The sequence below is a fragment of the Protopterus annectens genome, chromosome 7.part0 (genome assembly GCF_019279795.1).
Source record: "Protopterus annectens isolate FY-2018-M chromosome 7.part0, PAN1.0, whole genome shotgun sequence".
Classification (NCBI taxonomy): domain Eukaryota; kingdom Metazoa; phylum Chordata; order Ceratodontiformes; family Protopteridae; genus Protopterus; species Protopterus annectens.
This window is the reverse complement of record NC_056739.1, coordinates 915715471-915734250: the sequence shown is the minus strand read 5'-3', so window position 1 is coordinate 915734250 and position 18780 is coordinate 915715471.

Here is an 18780-nt window from a genome sequence, read left to right as displayed (position 1 = left end):
AGGATATTCCAAAGTATGGTGGAGCCAGAAGAGGTATGGGATCTAGATTGTACATCTAGTTTGTAATGTGGCACAAAACTATGAATGGTAGATCAAGAAGCTGCAGCAAAGATCTTATCTATGGGTACTCCAGCAAAGTAAGCAGTGGATGTAGCCACCAATCTAGCTGAGTGAGCCTTTCTGCTTGCGTCATAATACTAATCCCATTTCCTTATAAACAAAGAATATGCAGTCAGAGAGCCATTTAGATAAAGTCACTTTAGAAACTCCTTCACCCAATTTTGCCTTTGAACAGGAAAAAAAAAGTTGGTCAGTTTTCCTAATGTCTTTGATGAAATGCAGGTAACATGAGTTGTCAATGAATATCATTCGAAAGTAAAGTATATAGCACTTTGATGGAAAATTTTGGGAAGAAAACTGGTAGGTTAGTCATATGGTTAAGATTTGCTTCCTAGGCCACTTTAGGAAGAAAAACAGGATTGGTTTGTAATGATACCCTATCCTTATGAAAATCCAAGTAGGGAAGTCTGCAAGACAACACTTGTAACTGAGAGGTCATCCTAGCTGAGGTAACTGCTATTGGAAAAATGATTTTCTAAGTAAGGATTTTAGTTCTGCTGAGGATGTTTGTTCAAAAAAGGAACTAGTTAAGATTTGATGCATCACAGTAATGTCCCATGGAGCAGTTGGATCCCTGATTGGATGTCTGAGAAGGAAAATTCCCTTTAAAAAAGCCTTGAAGATCTTCAAGGAGGCAATGGAAGTTTGGTTCTGTCTCACATGAAAGTTGGAAATGGCTGCTACTGTACTTTGATGGTTGAGGAAATAGTGTCTTTCTGGAACAACCCTGGTAAAGAATCTATGATGGACGGCAATGGAGCTGAAAAAGGATCCAACTCTTTAGAAGAAGCACATATAGCAAATCTTTTCCATTTGCTAAGGTAAACCTTACTAGTGGTTTCGTGAAGATGACAGCATATGTATAACTTGGAGTAGACAGCCTGGTGTCTCTGGCCACCATTAAAAGTGGAGGAACCATGTGGTCATTTGCAAGATTTTTATGTCTCATTGAGGCTGACTGTACAGGTGTAGTAAGAAATCTGGACGTGGATACAGCACCCACTCAAATGAGGATACAAGAAGGGGAACCAAACCTGCCACGGCCAAAAGGACACAATGAGAATTACAATGCCTTATATCTCATGGCCTTTTGAAGAAACTTGGTTATCAGGGGGGAAAAGGAAGAAAAGAAGAAAGGCAAATATGAGACACGGGGGCCATCTGTGAACCAGAACATCTCTCTGCATCTGCCCCTGAGGGAATCAGTGCAAAGCAGCTGCTGTATTTGTTGTTCAGGTGGGAGGTGAAATGATTGCATCAAGGCTAGTGACTGAAAATCATCACTGCCACTGATTGATTGAGGGACCACTCATGAGGCAGAAGAGTAGATCAGCTCAGTTTGTCAGCTGAAACACTGGAAGCCCCGGAAATGTGCATTGCCATCAGAAAACATTGGGAAAACATTATCCACTGACACACCCTCATGGTTTGCCAGCATAATGGGTATGAATGGGTTCTTCCTTGCTTGTTGATATAAAAGAACATTGCCATGTCTGTCTGGATTGATAACACACTCATGGGGAGGTAGTTCTGAAACGCATGCAGTGCTAGCAGGACCACCCTCATCTTTAAGACACTGACAAGTTTGACCTCCATCATTAACCATGTGGTTCCTGCAAACTGATGTGGGGCAAACTGGGAAATGAAGGGATTAGTGCAACACTGACAACTGAACAGATAGTGCCCATAGTACAGTTCTCATGTATAATTTTGCCTGAGGAACTATTGTGATAGATGCAGCCATCAACTCCAGCAACAGTCTTGCCAGCAGGTTCAAATAAGATAGGACTTCTGAAGCTATTTGCTGTAGGGATAGGATTCACGAGTCGGAAGCCTGGCAATTTGAGAAACTGAGTCCAGGTTGTATTGAAATCTGTTGTCTGTGACAGTGCCCACTTGCATTTGATTAAACTAATCATGATGTCCAAGTATGGGTCTAACCAGAGCAATAAGTCCCTCCAGTGGATAAGTAGATCCCTGGTGGACACAGTGAGGAGCAAGTAATCTAAGTAGTGGACCACCTGGAACTCATGCAGCCTTAGATACAGTGTGACGACTGACATGCATTTGGTGAATACCCTGGGGGCTATTGTGAGATCAAAGGGCAGTGCCCTGAATTAGAAATGTCTGGCCCCCAGCTAGAAGAGGAGAGACCTCCTGGACTGCTTTTTTATCTTGATATGGTAGTAGGCATCCTGGGGCTCTGTCAAGCACATCCAGTCATCCTTCCTCAGAAGAGGTAGAATGGACTGAACAGTGAACTTTGTTTCACAAACTGGTTAAGGTGGCTTAGGTCTAGAATGGGCCTGAGGTTCCCAGTCTTTTTCAGAACCAAAAAGAACCTTGAATAGACTCCAGATCCTCACTAATCTGGCGGGATCTCTGGGATGACTCAGGTTCACTACTTCTACTGATGCCAATTACCTCTGACTGGGTGGAATGTTGGGGATTCTCTTTTTCAGAGGGAAAGAAAAGGGGATAATATAACCTCTGGTGATTATCTTCTGCACCAATAAATCTTGAGTGATGGCTAAGCAGGTGTGAGGATGCAGGGATAGTGACCCCCAAATGCCTTCAGAATGCGGCAGGCAACTTTTCAGGAACGCTGAAAGGATTTCTTGGTAAAAGGACCTTGAATCCCTTGATTCTACAACCTGCCTCTGCCCCTGGGGTAACATCCATTAAGGTTATTTCCCCTTCTGCCCTAGGACTTTCAAAACCATAGCATCTGATGTTGTTAATCTTCTTTCCATTCTTCACTGATGGGTTCGGTTCCAAGCCCTCAGAACCGAGTCTGCCTAATACCAAGCTTGCACCAGCCAAAAAACTCTTGAGCTAAGCTTTTACCTATAGTGCCCTTCTTCCTGTTACCTCAGATCTCATTTGCCACTTAGCCGTAAAGCCATGTTCAAGCCAAGCTCTCAGTTAATTGGAAAACTTTTGATGTTTTTTCTGGATATTGTGTCTATCTGTTATTCCTTGTTGGTATTTTTGATATTTCTTTAACTCTGAAACTATCTATAGACATTTTTACCCTTCTGTTTTCTACCCTTTTGGTAATTTTTAAGTACCATTGGTGGTATGGCCTTTCTCCCTACCCTTTTGGTATTTCTTAAATGTCATCGTTGGTATTTCTTCTTCCTTTTTCACCTATCTTTGACATATATATATATATATATATATATATATATATATATATATATATATATATATATATATTTATTTAGATATAGATATAGTAGAACTCTTTGCCTAGTTTTCTATCTGACTTGTTGTGTCTATTTTGTTCATGATGTCTGATAAAAAGGGCATGTTGGGGTTTAAGCATTGTACTTCATGTAAGGGTAAACTGCCTAACAGTGATTTTCATAATGACTGTGTTTATGGTTTGGGGGTGCCCCATCTTTTGGGGTAACCCCCTTGTGCGATTTGTCAAAGTTTTAGTAAGTGCACCTTAAACAAGCGCAAAAACAAACTGATTCTGAAGGGCCTCCTTAAGTCACCCTTTTCAGAGGCCCTTTCTGCGACAGAGGTCTCATCCCTTACAACCAAGGAAAAGAAAAGGTCCCACTCTGTTCCCTCTTCACCATCGGGTAACCAGGACAAGCCTGTATAGTCTAAGGTACCAAAATTGTCTTTGAAGCATAAGTCCGCCTCATCGGCACCGACTTCTTCCACTCCGACTATGACTGTTCCATTTATTGGCACCAGCTTTTGCTCCAATACTGTCTACAGCACCAACTACTGACTTTCCAAAGTTTACTACAACTTCGGGACCGAGTGCTGCTTCGGCACAGTGTATGCCTTCGATGCCTATCTCTGCGATTACGTTTGCTACTCAACCTTCTGTGTCGGCTTCGAGAGTGCCCTTCCAGCACCGAGCCCTTTCACGGTTCCGATAACAATTTTGATGCCACTTCCTGTCTCCAAACTTGAAACATCGGTGCCGATAGAGTCAACACCACAGACCCAATACTCTCCATTAACGGATCCATTTCTAGGGCAAGTATATAGTCCATTCCTAGAATGACCTGACTCCCCGTCGGGAGTATCCACTAGATCCACCAGGAGCCTTTCCAAGTTTGACATGGTGCTTGTGGATCAGCTGTTGACAGCCAGGGGGATACCCACTCTGTCTAGGACCCATCCACCTGCAGGACCTGGGTTGGTTTCTCCACAGCTCCATCCTACTGTCCTCATTTGACCATACCGGTTCCAAAGTCTTCAGCTCTGACATCTTTTTCGGAACCCACTGTCTTGCACCTGTAGTGGACCTCACTGGGGCTCCGGGACTGTCCCTTTGGCCTTCGGTCCCCTCTGAACTGGGTCTTCCTCAACCCCATGATTGGGGTGCAGGTTTTTGGCTCACAGTATGGTTCCGAGTGCATCTACAGTTCCATCCACAGTGCCAGGAGTTCTGTCTGCACTGATACTGCTTGAGGCTCCAACCTTGGGAGCAGGATCAATGGAGCGGGGTGTGACCCCGGTTCCGAGGTTGTCCTTGGTTCTGGGATCCCATCCCTCTTCGAGTGGACCTGCTTTCTGAGCTATGGAGATGGCACTTGCTTCTGGAAGCATTCCACTGACGTTGGAACCCTAGACCTCTTTTTTCCCCCTGAGCTACAGATGACACAAGCCACTGCCCCAGGACACTGGGCAGGAAAGTCGCAGGAGACCCTGTTACAGGTCGTCCCCTCTTCTGAGTCATCCTCAGAAGCCCCTGCTGAGGAGCCCCCATGGAAGAGATCATGCAAGAGGAAGCACGTAGACTGCCCATTAGAGTCTCTGACAGAGGATATGGATTTTGATGACTGTGAATAGTCCCCATGGTCACCCCCTGATGATGTTTCCTTTGGGGACATCCTTGAAATGTTGAAACAGAGGGGTGATTGGAGGCCCACTAACCCTTCTTCCAAGGAGTCCATATTTCTGCAGGCTTTCCGTGTCCAGCCATCTACATCTTGGGTGACCCCACCTGCAGACGAGCTGGTACAACTCATGGTGTAGCACGCCTGGAAGAACCCTGATTCTGTTGAGTCGATTGCTTGGAGACCTGAAAAGATACTATCTCTCCCCGAGGAAAACCCACATTGGTCAAGAGGTTTACCAGTTGATGCTATGGTGGCGGCAGCGGCCACAAAAAAGGATCTCTTTGAAGAGAGTCATAATGTTCATAGTTTAGTACTAGGCTATCTGCCCTGGGGCATTTGTAAGCCTAGCCATAGTGATGTGGCTTTCGCCACCCCATGAAATGGTACAAAAATGTACAGAATAGATTTAGAATACTGTGCGTCTGTCTAGTAGTGACACTGTGAAGGTCCCCTTATATAATATAATTAGTTTACTGTGCCCCTGTCTAGTAGTGACACAGATGTGTGACCCCTGGGGTAAACTTACGATCTCCCATCCACTCATCAAGATTTCTCTTGAAGAGAGTTAGTGAGGGGCTCTGCCTAACGTGAACTGGGATTCTGTTCCAGAGCATGGGAAGCCTCTGGGTTATGAATCGATCCCTCCAGCATGTCCTATTCATACTTGTGCCGAGGTTTAAGTCTTTGGCTCTTGTGGTTCTGATGGATTTGGATTTTTTGAGGTGGAGCATGTCCATCAGTTCCTGATTGGACATGGCCTTGTACGTCAGGCACAGATCACCTCTGAGCAGGCGGTATGCTACTGAATAGAGCTGGAGTTTCTTAAGTCTGGCAGAATAAGACATATGTTGGAGACCCTTGATCCTCTTGGTGAGGTACTTTTGTGGTCTCTCCAGCTGTTGCAAATGCCGGGTGAGGTACATACCAAATGGAGCATTGTACTCAATCATGGGTCTGATGAGGGAGGAGTATAGGGGTACAATGACATCCTTGGATCTGGATGTGAATCCCTTCATGATAAGGTGTGCAAGGTAGAATGACTTTCTAACCACTTTGGCAATGTGGGTGTCAAATGAGAGGTCGCTGTTGACTTGGATCCCTAGGTCTCTGATTACTTTTTCCGTACTCAGTAGGTTGCTGTCTATGTGATAATTTGTGGGTACTTTGTTTTTCCCAAAGGGGATGACTATACATTTTTTGGAATTTAGTTTAAGGCCATGACTCCGGCACCAGTTGTCCATTTCTGTGAGGCCTTTTTGTAGGATGTATGTGTCCGCTGGTGTATCGACTATGGCGCCTAGTTTGCAGTCATCTGCGAACTTTGTCAGCCACAACCCTCCCATATTTGCTTTAACATCTGAGAAATAAATGCCGAACAAGAGGGGTCCCAGGACAGATCCCTGTGGGACACCACTTGTGACTGGCTTTGAGTCTGACATTGCTCCAGCGATTTTAACTTTATGGGTTCTGTCCTTTAGCCAGTTTGCAACCCATCTAGTGAAATAAGGGTTTACATTTAAGCTGTTGAGCTTATCTATGATGCCTGAGTGGGGTATTGTGTCGAAGGCCTTAGCCAAGTCCAGGTAGACTGTATGGACTGCTTTGCCCTCATCAATGGCTCTAGTGACTGTTTCGAAAAAGTCAACCAGGTTCAAAAGGCAGGATCTGCCCTTTACAAAGCCGAACTGGGTGGGATCAAGTGTCTGTAGGTCCCCAATGTCTCTGTTTATGAGTTCCATAATGATTCTTTCCATAGCTTTGAAGACCAGGCTGGTTAAGCTTATGGGGCGGTAGTTCCCAGGGTCTGTAGAGGTACCCCCTTTGTGGAGTGGGACCACTGTTGCTGTACGCCAGTGTTCAGGTACATATCCTGTAGTAAGGCTAAGGTTAAATAGCATTTTTATGTGCAGGTTTAGCTCCTCTTGGAGTTCACGTAGCACGCAACCCAGGATACCGTCAGGTCCCATTGATGCTGTGTTTTTAGCTTTGCTGAGGGCGGCTCTCACCTGGACATCTGAGATGAGGGAGATTACATTCAGCTGGGATAAGTATTTCTTCTTTTGGGGGTGAGGGAGGGGAGAAATTTGCACTGAACCTGTCAGCCAGAATGTTGGCAATATCTGTGGGTTCAGTGTATTTTTTGTTGTTGTGAACTTACTCTGAGCATATCTGAGGGTTTCCGCCCAGGTTTCTAACATAGCTGAAGAAGGCTTTGTTGTTATCTTTAGTGTCCTTAGCGATTTTTCTCTCAAAGTTGGCCTTGGATGTTTTTATGAGAGAATGTAGTTTTCTGCTAGTGTTGATCAGAGATGTCTTCCCTTTATGGGATTTTGCTCTGTCGTGCAGTAGCTTCCTTCTTTTGTTATACAATTTGTTAATGGCTAAGGTCCACCAGACAGGACGCTTGCCTTTGGTGGAGAGGGACTTGGATTTATTTGGGATTGCATGATCCATGCATTCTTGGAGATGTCCATAGAAAGCATTTGTGAAGGATTCAGCATTGTGGGATGTGGTATCCACTGGCTTTCATTCGCCCAATACAGAGTCCTGGGCTGTGGACTGATTAGGGAAGCGAGTTTTTGCTTCAGCGACTTTTGCCATATGGTCTCTGAATTACTTGGCACATTTTACGAGGCTCCAAAGAGACTTGGTTTCCGAACTCTCTGGAACACTCACAGGACAGGTGTCTGACGAGGTAAGAGACAAAGATGCCTCACAGCTCGGAACCCTGGAATTGATCTCCAATTCATCCATGAGGTTGCTCTCACATGCAACTGATGGGGCGGTGGGTTCAGGCATAGTTATGAGACGCCATACCTGGATGTGCCTCTGTGACTTCATGGACCCTTTCAAGTCACCCTTCCTGAACGCTCCAATCAAAGCATCTTCCCTTTTTGGCCCCAAGGTGAAAGACACCCTGGCCAGGTGTGAGCAGGATGGTAAGACCCTGTCTGCCGTAGATGTATGTTTTTCCAATCCTCAACATTCCTTTTCCAGGAACCAGAGGAGCAGAAAAATGTGGCACAAAAAATCTCAGGGTCCTTTCCATGCCACACGTGGTGATGATACCTCCAGGGGCAGAGGGGGTAACAATTCTGGAAAATTCCCCTACCGAGGCAGGGGGGGGGTCTGAATAATCAGGGACCAAGGGATTCTTTCTCTGGGCAGCCTTACCAGTGCTCCTAAAGAGCGGCCGGATTGCTTTCCTCTGGAAGCAGTCTGGGGACGTTTCTCTCTGAACCACACTGCCTGGTATTCAATAACATCCGACCATTGGGTGCAGAAGATCATAACCAGAGGCTACACCATTCCCCTCATCACTTACCCAAAACTTCCCGACTTTCCACCCAGTCAAAGGGAAGAAGCAGCTGCAGAAATAAACAAGCTGCATCAAAAAAGAGTCTTCCAAATAGTTCCACCACACCAATGCGGATCCAGATTCTACTCAAAATTCTTTTTGGTGCCAAAAAAGACAGAGGACTGGAGACCAATTCTGGATCTCAGCAATTTGAACAAGTCCATTGCCCAAACAAAATTCTGGATGGTCATGGTTCAGTCCATTCTCCCTTTTCTAAGGGAAGGTGATTGGACACGCTCGATAGATCTCTGGGACACGTATTACCACATCAAAATGGACAAATGCTCCAGGAGTCTACTTCGCTTCCGGCTAGGAGCCAATCACTACCAATTTTGTGCCCTGCCATTGGGACTCTCTACAGCCCCCAGAGTGTTCACAAAGTGTATGGCAGTGGTCACAGCTCACTTGAGGCTACAAGGATTCCGGGTGTTTCCATATTTGAATGATTGGCTCCTTAACACCCCCACCAAGCATCTTCTGGTAACAGCTTGCAGTACACTCTTTCCCTGGTGAGACTTTTGGGAATAATGATAAACTGTGAGAAATCCAACCTTGCTCCAACTCAGAACATAGAGTTCATTGGTGCAGCCTTCGACACCCGTTCTTGTCTGGTGTCTCTCCCAGCTCACAGACTTCAGAGATTGAGGCTCCAACTCCAGGTGATACTCTGTCAAAACAAAGCCTCAGCAAGGGTGGTTCTTCAGATTTTAGGATCCATGGCAGCTTCCATACTAATAGTGCCTCTTGCGAAACTGCATATGAGAATACTTTAATGGCTTCTGCTATCTCAATGATTTCCAAATTACCACCCTCTATGCTTTCAAATTCAGATAACCAATTATTGCAAGCAGGACCTTCTTTGGTGGATGAGGCCAGACACAGAACTTTGGAGCCGCCCAATCCACCTCCCCAACCCAAGGCCATTGTGACCACGGATGCTTCCCTGATAGGGTGGGGGGGCCATTTCCAGGGAAAGACAGTCAAGGCACATGGTCCAGTTTGGAGGCCAACCTGCATATCAAAGATCTAGAACTGAGCAGTTCTGTTAGTGTTGCAAGCATTCCAGTTTATTCTTCCTGCTAAAACGATCACAGTTCAGTCAGAAAACATGTCAGTAGTCTGGTATGTCGACAAGCAAGGAGGAACCGAGTCCTATCCCCTGTGTTGAGAGGCCATGAGAATTTGGCAGTAGGCTATAGCTTCCAGACGCTTTCTGATAGCAATGCATATCCCTCGGAATTCCAACGTGATTGCAGACAAGTTGAGCAGATGTATTCTGCTGCCTCATGAGTGGTCTCTCAATCCCGATGTAGCAGCAACAATTTTCAGCTGTTAAGGCTAGCCTTGCTGCGACCTATTCGCCTCCCCATCAAACAACAAATGCAGCAGCTATTTTGCCCTATTTCCCCCACGGGGGAGTCCCCAAGGGATGCTCTTATTCACAATTGGCCCATGGAACTGCTATATGTCTATCTCTCCATCCCTCTGATTCCCCATTTCATAAAGAAAGCTATTCAGTTGAAATGCAAAGTGATCCTCATAGGCCCCTTTTGGCCTTGACAAGTTTGGTTTCCCTTCCTTTGGCCTCATCTATTATGTCGACCATGGATTCTGGACCCTTTTCCAGACCTAATTTCTCACCCCCAAGGGGTGAGTCACCCGAACCTATCCAGTCTCAAGCTGACAGCTTGGTTTCTTCTCTTCCGTTTATCGCCAGGCAGGATAACCTTCCCTCACCTGTATGTGACATTATCCTGGCCTCACACAAACCATCCATTCATCAGAAAACTATATCTAGACAAATAGAAGAGGTTCTCTATTTGGTCTAAGAAAAGAAGGCTAGACCCGTACTCGGCTCCAGTTACAGCAGTCTTACAATATCTGTCAAAATTCTTCGAAGATGGAGCTGCAGCTTTTACCATAAGAGTACATCTAGTGGTTATTTCTAACTTTCATGATGGTTTGGATAATTCTCCCCTCATCTCTCTTCAGTTATGCAAAACCTTTCTTAAAGGGATCTTTCACATTATGCCTCCAGTCAGACAATCTATAGAGCCATGGAACCTCATGTTAGTTCTTCGGTCCTTAACTCAACCTCCTTTTGAACCTGCAGCAAAGTGTGACCTCAAATTTTTATCTTGGAAGTCCCTTTTCCTGGTAGCCATCACATCAGCCAGACGAATTTCAGAGCTTCAGGCATTATACATTAAAAGGCCCTATTTAATCTTCCACAAAGGCAGAGTATCACTCCAGACAAACCCATCTTTTCTCCCCAAAGTTATTTCAGATTTTTCCATCAATCAGACCATTGATTTGCCAGTGTTTTTCCCAAATTTTACTAATAAAGGGGAATACTGTCTACATTATTTGGATGTCCACAGACAACTGAGGTTTTATTTAGACAGAACCAAAGCAATATGTAAAATTGACCAACTTTTAATTTCCTTCTCTGGACCTAGAATGGGAAATTCTGTCTCCAAGGTCACTTTATCTAAATGGCTAAGGGACTGCATATGCTACATCTATTCACTTCTGAAAAAGACTATACCACAGAATGTTAAAGCCCACTCTACCAGATCTATGGCAACTTCTGTAGCCTTCCATTCGAGACCCTCTATGGATGATATTTGTGCAGCAGCCACATGGGCTAACCCCCACACTTTTATTAATCATTACAAATTGGATGTGGTCTCCAGAGGGAGAGCTGCCTTTGGCTCAATGGTGCTCAGGAATGTTTTTCCATAAGGGCCACTCAAGGAACACAAGGAACCTGGGGATTCTGTCCCATCAGTGATGAATGGAAAGAAGATTAACAACATCTGATAAAAAAGTTATGTCTTAACATAACATTCTATCTGTGTTGTTGATCTTCTTTCATTCATCACTTCCCACCATCCTTCCCCCTCCAAAGGCTCCTGGAGGATACTTTGGGTAAAAGTGGTAAGTTAGGGCATTTGCGCAGAAATGGCCTCTGCTTTACTAATACTGGGCAAACTCGATCTGAGGTAACCGGGAGAAGGGCACTATGGGTAAAAGCTTAGTTCAAGAGTTTTTTGGCTGGTCCGAGCTTGGTATTAGGCCGACTCAGAACCAAACCCATCAGTGATTAATGAAAGAAGATCAACAACACGGATGGAACGTTATGTTAAGACACAACTTATTTTTCTTTCCAACCTTTTGGTTCAGGGAGAAAGTCCTTTGGAGGGGTTGGAAAAGCATATGTCTATGGCAGACAGGGTCTTGTCTTATTTGCTACTGGTTCGTAGGTGTTTACTAGGCTAATGACCACAAGGGCCTTTTTAAGCCTAGCCATGCATCCCAAACCTCTAACAAGTTCTGATACCCTTGATAAGAAAAACATGGGCCTGTAAGCTGAACCATTTACAGGTTACCTGTTTGCATTACAGACATAGGTACCAAACCAGAGAGGAATTTCCATTTTCCCGGCCAGTTGTCCAAATTGCACTTAAATTGGGTTAGGGAGGAACTCTGCTTCATATGAATGGGGAACCTGTTCCATAGACAGGGTAAGGGTGTCTTTTATCTTAGGCCCAGAGGGTGTTAACCCATCAAAATAGGCATTAATGAAGGACATCTTGAAGCTTGCCATGAGACTTCAGAGATGCAACCAGGTATGCCAGTGCTTTCCACCTTAGCAATACTTTCAGCTGCACTCAACAGCAGACATATGAACACAGGGAAGATAACTGTGAATTCACAGATTTTTGGATGCCAGTAGTCAGATTACCTGAGAAGGATTTGCACAGCTTGTTAGTCAGATCCCACTGAAAATGAGTCATATGAGTTAGGTAGTTCAGCACACAAAGTTCAAATGCTGCTAAACCATAAGTCCATTTTCCAAATCTGCCCAGTGCCCTTGACTCTGAGAGCTCCATTTTGGGGGCTGTTGTAACCACCATGGCATCTTCTGGAGCACCGTTTCTCCAAGGGGACCTGTTTCTGGAGGCTATCAATATCTTGTCTGGTTTGCATGGTACAGGCTCCATTACATTGGGTTCCTTCCAGGCCTGCTAAGAAACCAACTCTACTAGGTCAACAGAAGGTGGAACCACCTAGGAGCTAGCCAGCTAAAAGCCTCAAGGAATACCAACTCTTTCAGGGAGGAGGCTTTGGTGGATGGACCTCCCCACTTCATCAAATGGAGAATATCTCCAAAGGAGATGCCTTCCAGAGAAGATCTTGAGGCTCTCTCCCCTTGTACAGAATCAGTATCATCAATGATGGACTCTGGAGATGAGTCAAGATGTCTTCCTTTGTAAGCCTTCTGGGGCAAAATCAGAATAACAGGGGGAACTCTACTGCTGAGAACCATCAAGGTTTAAAGAGAATGACTGCCCCTGTTGAACAGGATGAGCAGATATGACAACAGGATCCAAGGGGGGGGGGTCAGGATGGTGCCAAGGAGGAATGAGATACCTCCTCTCTGCACCTGGATAGCAACATCTCAGAAAATGAAGCTCAAACTGTTACAGAAGGTGCATCCATTTGATCCGAAAAGGAAAAAGAAGGAACATCACCAGCCCAAATCCAACTAGGTCCAGAGGCAGACGAGAGCCAAACTCTCTAGGCCCAAAGCACCTAAGGGTGGAGACAGCTCTGAAAATCTTGGAGTTGACCCTAACCCCGGAACCTTGGCCCTGATGCTTCAGCTTCAAGACCCATAATAATCTGATGGAGCCAGAGTTGAATGGGTGAGGGAAACAGTCAATCAACAGCTCTGTGGGAATCACTCAGTACTGTGGGCATCAAATCCAAAAGTCATACTGGAAAAGGAGAGTCTATTCCTAGGATCATTAGGACCAGACCAAAAGGTGCTTCAACAAAGTATTAGTTTAAGGGTGTGCACACTTATGCAACCAGCTTATCGTACATTTTTTATTTTTTATACTTTTCCCTTAACAGAATTGTTTGTTTTTCAATTGAATTGTACAGGTTATAGGTCACATTAAAGGTGGGCAAAGTTTTGAAATTTGATTTATTGTGGTCTCATTTTTTTTTATATCACAAAAACCTGGCATTTTAACAGGGGTGTGTAAACTTTTTATATCTACTGTATATGTATATATCTACACACATAAGGTTCCCTTGCATTTGACCAAATGTACATTTGTTCGACAAATGCAGGGTGTGATTTAATGTCGACGGTACAACTGGCTGAACAGTGGCTATGTCGATGGTATGGAATGTCAAAACAGGTAAGTGGGATTGGGGGGGTGAGAGCATGTGCATGTAAGTGAGATAGGGTTAGGATCGAGGATGAGTGAAGGATGGGTGTTATGTGTTTGTATGCGAGTTTGTGTATTTTAGGGTAAGGATTAGGTCAGAGGATAGATGTAGTGCTGTTTGTGTGGGTTTGTGAATGTTTGTGTGTCTGAGTCTTGTGTAGTGGCAATGTTATGGGAAAGTTTTAATGAGATTAAAGTGTAGTGTCAAGGCCGGGGGATGGTTCCGTTTTATGGTTTCTGTTAGGACCCATTATTAAGGTGGTGCAGGGGGGAAGAGCCCCCTGCCCTCTTTAGTAATGGGTGCTAACCCTAGCTCTACACCTTAACATCATTAAAACCCTCCATAACACTATCACTATTTAGACAAATGTGAGACTGGTGTTATGGATAGGGGGGTTTAGTTTTAATATCGTGAGACCAAATAGTTTTTCTCTCCTGATATTATTCTTTTTGGAGTTTTTTTTTTTTCTTTATTGTGTATGATCAAACTGATTTTGTTGGTGTTTTACATTTTACATTAGGGCAGTTTGGTCATACACTATAGACCCATATACCTATATATATATATATATATATATATATATATATATATATATATACACACACACACACATATATAGATATATAGTAATACTTTGTTGAAGCAGTAGGGTGGTTTGGTCATACACTATAGACCCATGAGTCTACTTCAGATAGTCGAACGGCCATAATGTCGACACACACATGGGTGAGAGTAACACATAGTTTCTTCACAGCATTGAATCCAAAATAAAAACAACTTTTCTTTTTTTTTTTTTTTTTTTTTTGCTGCAGCAGGAGGGCTATGCCCCCCTGCTACTTAAATATACCAGCTCAGAGATTGCACTTACATTGAAGTGAATGGGAATTTTTGCTACGGCAATCTCCATGCAAATGGTTCGATGTTATGAAGAAATTATGTTTTCGTCTTGGCCATATGTGGTTCGACATTATGGCTGTTCGATGATCTGAAGGAAACCCATATATATATATATGGGTCTACCTTACATGGTCAAAATACCACTACACCGTTGTTCATTTTACCATGAGTACACCACTGAAAGTTTAATACACTGAAAAACCACTTAATCGACACCCTATTAACCGAATACCATAAAACCGACACTCATATCACCGACATGAACAAAGCACACCACAGCGTCTTCTCCCAAGTGCTAAAAACATTGTGAAAAATTCCACATGAACCACCTCATTCCATTAGATGTGTTGTGGTATATTTTCTTTCAAAGTAATGAAGTCAAATAAAAATAATTTTCTTTCCCCAAAATTGAATCAGCTTCAAATTTCACAAACAGAAAGTTCACATCTATTAAGCATCTTCTAGAGTCTCATTATGCAAAGGAACGCAAAACAAGATATTGGTTATAAATCTTCCTTCTAAATTACAACTTTTAAATCTTCAGCAGCCTAGCAATTGCTTGAACAAACTCTAAACGATTGTATGAGTCTTTATTTTACAGCACAGTTTGGAATTGTAAATGCCTTTTAATTAACTTACGCTTCTTTGGAGAAGGGGGCATACCAGTTGCCATCAATATGCGGAACTCATCAACTCTGTTTTGTTCTCTTGTTAAAGCACTAAGTAACACAGATAAATCAGTCCCTCTGTTACCCAGAATACACTTAAGACATCTGTGCCACGCCTCCACACTGTTCTGAGTTCTTGGAAGGAACAATTCATTCAACTCCGAAATATTCCAAAAAGAGACTGGAAATAAATGTGGAAATCTAACTGACAAAGCAGTTCTAGTGTTACATTTCCTTAACTTGCCATAAAGATACCAGTCTGAAAAGTGCCGAAGTAAATCTTTCCATTTTGATGGGAACTTGTCTCTAATTAGTTGAAATGTTTCAAACAAATACTCTTCCTTAACAAATGCCAGTGCAGCTAAACTTTTAACACACAACTGGAAACTAAAGTCTGAATTATATAAAGCACATAGTCCTAACTGTGTTGTACTTTGCACCATAAGTTTCGTCCAAAATGAAACAGACATCCTTTAGAGGTAGCACTAGTAATATTCAAACGTATACTTTTCATGGCAGCAATCTCATAGTTAAACAAAACATATTTCACACTAGCTTCAAAACCATGTTCAGACAGCAAATGGAAAATTCCATGCAACATATAGTTGTATGATTTTAATGACTTTTTTAACATTAAACTAAAGATAAGTGGAATCGCTTTACTATAAGTGCCGAATTTGACTAATCCATGTACACTGTATAACTGATGACAGCAGACACCCTTAGAGAAAAAAGTGCCATCCATGAACCATGTAGTTGCTTGACTTAAATTGTACAAATTATTGATGGTAGTAAAGACAACTACTGTTGTACCTCTAGTGGGATCACTCATAGTTTTACTTAAGAAATGTCCAGTTTTTAATGGAAATTTATTGAAATCTGTGGTGTGCAAAGTGAGGTTTTCATTTGTTTCTCTTATAGCTACTTTATGTCTAACGTGACTGATTTGTTGTAAAAGATCCTTCCTGGGTGGCAAAGCATGAATAGAATCTAAAGAGCTAGACGCTAAAGTGTCATCTACTAATAAGCAAGGGGTATCTCTGCTTAGCTTAGTCTTTTGCTTTAAATCATTGCATACTATGTATTTTTCAATTTCACTGGGATCACCTGAGTGAATGTGTGCAAAGGACTTTTCCAGCCACTGTAATTTAGGCACTATGGTTGTGACAGCTCTTCCTTGACATTTATCGGAAATCTTGCATTTACATCCCAGTACTTATGAGTGTTTCTGCTTCTTTCTAAGTGGTACATAAAACTGTCAGTTACAAACATCTTTTTACTACGTTGAGATAGCACAGTGCAATAAATGTTTCCTACAACTCCAGAAGTGTTCTTCTGAAAGTCAGCCATATCTCTAACTTTCCGGTACAAAGTACAGGGAATAATGTAAAGTGACTCGCTTTTCTACTAATTCACAGCAAAGGAAATCAGCTGATACTGCATATATTAAAGTCAGACAAATGAGATGATGATAATTTAGCTGTTGGTTAAGTGTTTTTTCAGTGTATTAAACTTTCGGTGGTGTGGTCTCGGTAAAATGAATGTCGGTGTAGTGGTATTTTGACCATGTAAAGTAGACCCATATATATATATATATATATATATATATATATATATATATATATATATATAAAATATCCAAAGACAGCAAGGTAGACCACCATAGAACAACATTGTAGCAAAATAGAAACTAAGAAATATTCCAAAGTTGTCACCACAGCTAGGAATGCCCAAGGCACAAACAGATGTAAACACTTAAATAAAACAACGCAAATAAAGCATATAAAAGATGAGCTCTTTTGGGTCCAGGAAATAACCCTTCTTCAGCTCTAAGTCTCATAGTGATGACTTAAATTTTTAAAGGGCAAATAGCCAATCAAAAGCATCTCCTAAGCTGACACCCCTCAGGGGCCGGCTTCAATGAATAATTAAAATCTAAGCCTAAAAACCTATAGACAGTACACAAGTCAATCAATGCTGTCTTCTAAGTCGACATCCCTTAAGGGCCGGCTTCAATGGATAATTAGAGTTCAGTCCAGGAGATCTATATGCTTGCATCATTCCAACCCATTGCATTTCAGTTAATTCAGTTCTGTTACTCAGATCTCCATCTCTAAGATTATCTAAAACAACTTGTAAAACTCTAAAACAAAACTTGTGACCAGTATTTACATTTTTCACTAATGGATTCTTCAAGTCACCTAGATGAATGTCACTTATATATTTTGCCATCCTCTCTTTAAACTGTCTGGTTGTCTTACCCACGTAAAATTTGTCACATAGATCACAATCAGCTAAATATACAACACTCCTATTTGTACAGTCTGCATAAAATTTTGGGGCATAAAATATTTTAGAGACTGAATGTATAAACACTTGAACTTTAGAAATATATCTGCAATTACTGCAGTGTCTACAAGCATATGTACTGAGTCCATTGGATATTGCCCCCTTTGGCATCACTGGCTTATAGCACAAATTCAGCTTCAAATTCTGACTGTTCTTCTAAGTAAACCGTGGCTTGTTTCTAACTATTTTCTTCACCTCTTCATCTGCTAACAAAATGTTCCAGTTCTTCCTAATAATTTCACAAATATATCTCATGTCCCCAGTGTAAGTCAAAGTAAATCTCTGCTGCCAATTTTCCTTCCTTTGTTTCACAGTCTCAGTTTCTGGTTGTAACCCATCATCTCTGTATAAATGTGATTTTGCCTGTTGTCTATGATTAATTTGCACAAATCAGTTAGCTTTTTTTGTTTCTTTCCTCTGATATCCCCTTTTGTTAAAACACTGCACCATCTCTCCACTTGCTATTGTGAAGTCTTCCTCCTTGGTATATAACCCTGAACATCTCAGGAATTGATCTTTTAGAATGTTCTTATAGATATAATCTGGATGCATGCTACTTGTGAGGTAGTTCTTCCATCAATCCTTTTTATACATTCAAGTATTAATAACTCCATCTTCATCCATTACTAGCTCTACATCCAGGAAATCCATTTTCTGATCCGAGTATTTTTTTTTGTTGAAACTCAGAAAGTTAGTTGTACTTTCCCTATATTCATGAAAGGATTATAGCTATAGAGCTGTACCTCCCCGAAGAATAAATAAGTCATCTACAAAACGCTTATAAAATTTCACATATTCAGAAAATGGATTATTATGAAAAATGTGTCTTTCTTCCTTCTCTGTCATAACTATGTTTGCATATCTATTGGCACATGGGGTGCCCATAGCCACCCCCCACTGTTGCCAATAGATGTCTCTTTCAAACATGAAGACATTATGCTCAAGAACTATTTTCAATAGTCTGCAAATAAGTTAATTTCTCTCCTCTATAAATTCTGTTTCCTTAGTCAAAAAATGTTAACTGAAATTATACCTAACTCATTAGGAATAACAGTAAACATCCAACATAACCATGATATATTTACTATTAGTCCTTTCTTGTCTCAGGTATTGGCTCAAAGTGGTTAGAAAATGCTCAGTATCTTTGAGCACAACTGGTGCTTTTGCAGAAGCCTCTTTAGTTGTTGTACAATGTAAATGGAGGCTGGTTCTGTGGCCCATCCTGCTCCAGTCACTATTGGTCACATCAGAGGATCTGTTGGATGTTTAT